Source organism: Capsicum annuum, chromosome 7 (assembly GCF_002878395.1).
Source record: "Capsicum annuum cultivar UCD-10X-F1 chromosome 7, UCD10Xv1.1, whole genome shotgun sequence".
Taxonomy (NCBI): domain Eukaryota; kingdom Viridiplantae; phylum Streptophyta; class Magnoliopsida; order Solanales; family Solanaceae; genus Capsicum; species Capsicum annuum.
In genome coordinates this window covers 16,945,390-16,950,881 of record NC_061117.1, presented here as the reverse complement: position 1 = coordinate 16,950,881, position 5,492 = coordinate 16,945,390, and the positions used below count along the sequence as shown (strand labels likewise).

The 5,492-nt window shown below is 35.0% G+C and overlaps 1 long non-coding RNA gene across 1 annotated transcript; it reads right to left on the bottom strand.

Moving 5' to 3' along the window:
• Positions 1-573: 573 nt before the first annotated feature.
• On the bottom strand, positions 574-4,670 carry LOC124900041. The gene is made up of 2 exons (XR_007057625.1): positions 1,637-4,670; positions 574-1,564 (listed from the first exon to the last, which is right to left on the bottom strand). It is a non-coding gene; the product is annotated as an uncharacterized LOC124900041 (long non-coding RNA).
• Between the last annotated feature and the right edge of the window lie 822 nt (positions 4,671-5,492).

Genomic DNA, 5,492 nt, shown 5'->3' with positions numbered 1-5,492 from the left:
ATTTGAATGTGAAGGATGAACCAAATGAGAATGCCATGAGTGATTTGAAAGATAATGTCAAGGGTGATTTGAAAGACAAGAGAATGAAGATAAAAAGGAAAAAAAGAAGCTCATGTCACTTTACTGGGAAATTCATTTGTTGTATGATCATATGTGTAGGTGGTGTGTATGTTAGTTTCCTTATCCAAGTTGACAACCTGAAGAGAAATCTAATTAAGTTGCCATAGTATGTAACAGAGACTTATTTTGTGTAGGAATGAAACTTCAATTTGCTATACTAAGCTACCATAGCATGTAATAGATCATTATTTTGTGGTAATGTGACTACAATTTGATCTCATTTTGGTATTGTCACACTTCTTTTCATATAAAACTTGCTGTGAATTATGGTGTAAATAACCAAAAAGAAGCAACACTAAATCAAAAATCAAAAAGTTAAGGTAGGTTTAACTATATCAACAACACAACACAACTGTAATTTCAAAAACAGAACCAAAACAAATCTTTAACACTGCATTCAATCAATAGAATTCTAGTATTATTTACACAAAATAAATTCACGAGTCTCAAAAATAGCAGCTTAACAGCTCCATGCCAAAAATAATGATACCAAAACATCATGTATCTTTGTGGCACCAAAACAGCAACTTCTTTATTACATACAACAAATATAGTATCTAAGTGACACCAAAACAGTAACCAACACAAGACTATATAGCTTCCAAAGGTCTCCAAGTTGTGAAGAGGATGAGTTATGCATGGTTGCATTATTTGAAGGCTTTGATTTACCTCTAATCTGTTGGTGCCTTTTTATTGTGACTGCTTGCTTGCCTTTCCACTTCAGTCCACTTAAAGGTTTGAACCCAATATCTCCAGACATAACTGTTGATTTTATTATTTGCTTACGTTTAGTAGTTACTATGTTCCTACTTGGCAGCCTAGGCTATAAAAACACTGGTATAAGTTTAAGTCATTATAAGCAAAGAACGCAAGCCCTATGAATGTATCATTTACATTAACGATTTTGAAGCCATTTGCATCTTGAAACACACCCATTCGATTCAGTCTTGGTCTATTATATTGAGTTGCGTTCCCGACACTCTTTTCCATTCCTATAGTAGCAGCAACAATATCTCTTGGTGCAATATTTGTAGCATCATGTGTTGTACTTCCTTGAGAACATGTAAATCAACTTTCAAGTGGATGAGGAGCACCTCTTGTTGCATTACCACTTCCTCTACCCCTTCCTCTAGCACTTCTAGTTCTTGATGACATTCCAGCACTCCTTGAAGGGATTTCTAGTGCTGCAGAAGGATTAGAAAGTGTTGCTCTCTCTAGAGTTTGGTGCTGATGCAAAATCAGTAGCACCATGATTAGTAGGTGTTGTTCTTGCTTCAGTAGGAGCACCATCATTTGTTGATGGTGGTGCAAAATTAAAAGCAACAGATGCACTTGATCTTTTGTTAGAAGAAGGTGGTACAGATGCAATACACTGATCTAAAGCTTTTCTAGGTCTTTCTCTCCCTTTCTTTGCAGCAGGTTCAGCTTCATTATTTGTTTGTTTCTAGCATTCAAAAGATAATGTACACATTAGATGGTTTGTGTAAAGTAGAGAAAACAGTAATAGATAAGTTACCTTTGGTCTGCCCATTCCCTTTATTGTGTTTGATAGTTCTGCAGCACTTGCTACTTTTGGAGTAGCACCATCTCCACCAGTCTTTAGCATAGGACAACCTCTTTTTTTGGTGACCCTTAACATTGACTTGGCTACATGTCATAGTAACTCCAGTTCTAGGGATTTTTCTAGACTTCTTGATTTCATCGACTTTTGTTTCTTCTTAACTTTTTTGGCTTGCTTGGTGTTTTCTTTATCACTGATGGAGCAACAAATGAGTTTCTAGATACATGCCATATTGGCATGTTATTCATAGATTGCATGAAATGTGAGTAAGTGGACATGTATCTCTCTTTAGAGTAGCATGGATCAAGAAATAAAGTGGGTTACACTACTTATGAAACATGGTAGCTAAAGCATTTGGACAAGGTATCCCCTTCAACATCCAAGATCTACAACTGCACGCCCTTTTTCTCAAACACACAGTGTGTTGTTTATATCCATCTAGAACTTCAAATCTTGTTACTCCATTAAACTCTGTTGGTGTTTGTCCTGACTTTGTTACCATAATTGAATTTTTCTTTAGAAAAAGGAAAACATATTCTCCTTATTTGTCTAATCCTTGTTCGTATAGGAAAAGATTGTATACTCTATAATGGAGGCTCCTTTCATCTAGTTTGATAGTATCCACAATGTAGTCCTAGGGGTGTGAGAGTTTCATTTGGGGAGAGACTTTGTGAGACACAAAGGTTGCAGTATCACTTGTGTGAACCTCTTTTATTGTGAGTGAATTATGTAAGGTTGTCTCTCTTGACAGTTTGTACTCTCTTATAGAGTGGATTGCTCATCTCCTTTTGTGAATGTATGTCGATTGACCTAACCACATTGAATTTTTATGTCTCTTTTGGTGTATTTCTCATTTATCTTCTTATTCATGGTCTTTCAAGATTTTCTTTGCTAGCTTCCGCATGCGGAAACCTGATTATTTCGGTCCTAACAAGTGGTATCAGAGTAAGGTTAAAACTGGGTGTTCATCGCATATTCATAGGCAATAGGCAGTGAAATCAAAATTTAATGTATCAACACATACCTCGTGACATTGTAGAACATGTGGATACAAAAATTAAGATTTTTGAAAGATTTGAGTTATGGGACAGACATTGGTGGATGGATAATAGCAATGGGAGATTTTTTGTGAAAAGTGCATCGGAATTACTGAGACATAAGAAGCAGAAAGATGAAAACATTGTCAAATTATGGATGCAGGAATTACCTTTCAAGATTTTCTTTTTTCTTGTAGAAGGTCTGAAATTGAAAGATACCTATTGATGAGGTGGTAGCAAGATATGAAATACCAATGGTTTCAAGGTGCAGAAGTTGCATACACCCACAACAAGAAACCATTACTCATCTGCTCATAACATGTACCTTTGGTAGGAAAATCTGGTTATACTTTACTACTGCTGCAGGTATTCATGGACCATTTGTCAAAGTTAAACAATCTATTTTGAAGTGGTGGAATCATGACTGTGTCTAAACTCAGGCCTCTATATCAGGCTACTCCAGCTATGATTCTATGGCAAATATGGAAGTGGAGGAACTTTATTACTATGGCAGAGAATTGTCTAAGCATAAAGTGATTTAGGAAATTAATCTGAATCTTAATTGGGTGGACAAAAAAATATATCCATGGATGAAGAATATTCCACACACTTGGCCAGAGATGATAGAATTTTTGGAGAGATAGAGGCCTAATGTGATTTGCAAGGTAGTTCGATGGACACCACCTGATTATGGATTGTTCAAATATAATACGAATGGTGCTTCAAGAGGCAACCTTAGTGATAGTTCCTATGCTTTCACTATCAGGAATAAGGATGGAGATTTGATATATGCTAAAGATGAAGTTATTCCTGATACTACAAGCGTGCAAAATGAAGAGCCATTTTATAGGGAATAGAACATTGTATTAGGAATAGTCTATCACATGTAATCATTGAAACTGATAGTCTCGTGATAAAGAAATTTTGGATGGAGATTAAAGGGTTTCTTGGAATATTGTAATGTATGTGGACAAGATTAATTTGGAGATCTAAAGGAGTATGTCACCTTCAACACATAGCTAGAGAGGAAAATCAACTGGCTGATTTTATCACTAACTATGTTTTTGATTTTGCAGGTATTGCGCAGTTTAATAACTTTCAGGAATTACCAACACATGCTCAGAGAATAATAAATGATGACAAATTAAGGTTACCAAACTTAAGGTTCAGTACCACCGTTGCTAGAGAGTCAGACTAGATCAGACAAGGAACAATAAACATTACCATCAACTCGGAGATGGCACAATAAACATGTTGCACAACACAATTTGCAGATAAAGACCGACAAGATCCATAGAAAGTCAAATTATTAACCTTATAAAATACACTAATATAGATAAAATTCACGCAACGATATTAATTTCATTAGAAATTCAACCTGCGGGATTTCAAATATAGAAGTGTAGGTAAAAAGATTAATAGTCGAGTCGAGATTCGAAAGAAAAAAGCCAATTTATACCTGCAAATCAACTTTAAGTGGTCTTAATCCCAACGATGGAAATAATTTTCTTGGTTATTCGATCCCACGGCGCCTGGTGAGAGCGTGAGGTTGTGGAATGGCATCAACCAAAATTGTGAGAGGAAAAAAAAATTAGCTGAAGTTGATAAAATGGGAAAGCTATTCAGTTCTAAGGATAGCGACTTATAAATGGGTGATGAAGATAGCTTGCAGTGAGGATATGCAGGTGGAATACACCTACGTGCAGCTCAGGTCATCGTCTCCGGTTGTTGCCGTTAGTCGACCTCTAGAAGCTTCCACAGACATCCGAGCCCCACCTTCCTTTTCTAAACTTTGGAAAGTCTTTGAACTTTCCCTTTTCTCCTTATTTTCTTTTTATGTTTCTTGTTAGATTTTTTGAACTTAAATGGGGCGGGTCAATAGGATATAGACAACAAACTTATTTTTCTTTGCTTATTTTTCTTTGGTCTCCTTGTGTGAATTCTTTTGTTTTTTTTTTTTTTGCGGGGCGGGGGGGGGGGGGGGGGGATAAAATGGGCCACTGGCCTCTTAAATTTAAAAAAGAGTTATATAAAGAGGAAAAGAATTAATCTTCAATGAAAAAGAGTACACTAACGAGAGAGAAACTACAAAGCAGAAAAACTTATTTTGTTATTGAAATTTAAGAGACTGTATTTAAGTACAGAGACAAAGGGAGTCAGGGATTTAAAATTAAAAACTATTGGTGAAAAGTTCGAGAATATATAAGAAGTTTGGATTCAAATCGCTCTGCTCTACTTTTCACCACATCATTATGGCTTATCAAAAATGTTTTAAGTGTAAGATTTATTATTTTAAGGGTTCAAATTAATATTAATGCAGTTGCATGCGGTCTTTCTTTTTTCCTTCTCTTTTAGGAACCTTATCTTCTTTAAATAATAATAATTTGATAATCAATAAAATTATTTTATTATATATACTTTGCATATCAAACTATCCTTTTATAAAAATAATCACTGAATCAAAAAAGATTTTTTTGACAATACTCATCAGACTTTCGTGCAACCTCTTCTTACATGCAAGAAATTCATTTTACACATAAGCTGAAAAATACCCCACACATTTCTCGTGCACTACTTCATATCACATGGTTAGACTTGGCATATAATTTAGACAAATGTGAAGTTTGAATGGAAATTTAAATCTTAAAATAAGTAAAATAATAATACTGTTTGCGTCACTTTTTTTAAAATGCAATCCTTCATCATAAGAACTTGAAGGCAAGATACTTTGTGTATCGAACGATCTTTTTATAATAGCAATCACTGAATTCAAA